Source organism: Poecilia latipinna, unplaced genomic scaffold (genome assembly GCF_001443285.1).
Source record: "Poecilia latipinna isolate Pla-1442-1.1 unplaced genomic scaffold, P_latipinna-1.0 Scaffold9136, whole genome shotgun sequence".
NCBI classification, from domain to species: Eukaryota; Metazoa; Chordata; class Actinopteri; order Cyprinodontiformes; family Poeciliidae; genus Poecilia; species Poecilia latipinna.
Window position 1 is genome coordinate 1 of NW_015121752.1, and position 1,015 is coordinate 1,015.

Consider the following 1,015-nt stretch of genomic DNA (forward strand, 5'->3'; position numbering starts at 1 on the left):
AAAAATCAGAAGACTAGAATTCGTCTACTGGAGCTGTTGTCAGTAATCAATAAAACAATACAAAAGAACTGCTTTCAATACCATGTATTAGACAAAATTAAAGTGAACAATACAAGACAAACATACACAGGACCAAAAACAAAAAATATATATACACAGTACTGCGGCAGTCCTTCATTGGTTTGTGCACAAAGGGTCTTGATTTCCCCGCTGGTCAGTCCAAAACCTGACCGACACACATTCAGAAGTCCACGGTTGAATTATCCAGATATTTAAGTTGAAAATGTCCCAGCGCAAGTCCTTTCAGATGAAAAGATGAATAATGGAGTGTGTGCCTGAGTGGTGAGATGGAGGGGGAATTGATACAGACCAGACCAGGATGAAGTGATTCTTAGGGCTCTCCTGGCTCCAGCCAGTTTTCAGAAGCTCGCCATCCTTTAATCCTACAAAGGGATCCCCTGGCCTGTATTAAAATAAACAGGACCAGTAAATTTCCAACCTGCTAGTTAACTAGACTTTTTTCAGTTGCATACAGAAATAAATGCAATAAATCTAATCTTTCAGATCAAATAAAGAACCATTCATCTCATTATCTTAAACATGTAGAACTTAAGTTAGATCATACAACAGATAATGATCACAATTAGCATTGGCTACCACCAACATGCTAAAACAAACAAAACATTGTGTTCACTACTCACCAATTCTATCAATAGTTGGGTGCATGACAGCTTCATGTCTCCAAACTCACCGGATTCTCAGATCTACATGATTTTTATATTAAAAGGTTAAAAAGTGCATAACAAGCAAAGGGATGAACTGACTGAAAACACCAACCTGCAGCTCCTTTGTCTCCAGCTCTCCCCCTCACACCTGACTGAGGAAAGCTGGAGCAGGCCTAAATAATTACCTCAGGTGTGTCAATTGGTTGAATGCACTGTGTGACTGACTGTCACTCTAACCAATGGGGCAACAAGGCAGGACTAAGGGCAGTTTTTTTCCTACCCCGGGTTAC

The 1,015-nt window shown here is 40.1% G+C and overlaps 1 long non-coding RNA gene across 1 annotated transcript; it reads right to left on the bottom strand.

Annotated features, from left to right (window-relative positions):
• Positions 1-72: 72 nt before the first annotated feature.
• LOC106944409 (uncharacterized) lies at positions 73-875 on the bottom strand. Its single transcript, XR_001424273.1, has 2 exons — positions 838-875; positions 73-764 (listed from the first exon to the last, which is right to left on the bottom strand). It is a non-coding gene; the product is annotated as an uncharacterized LOC106944409 (long non-coding RNA).
• Positions 876-1,015: the final 140 nt, after the last annotated feature.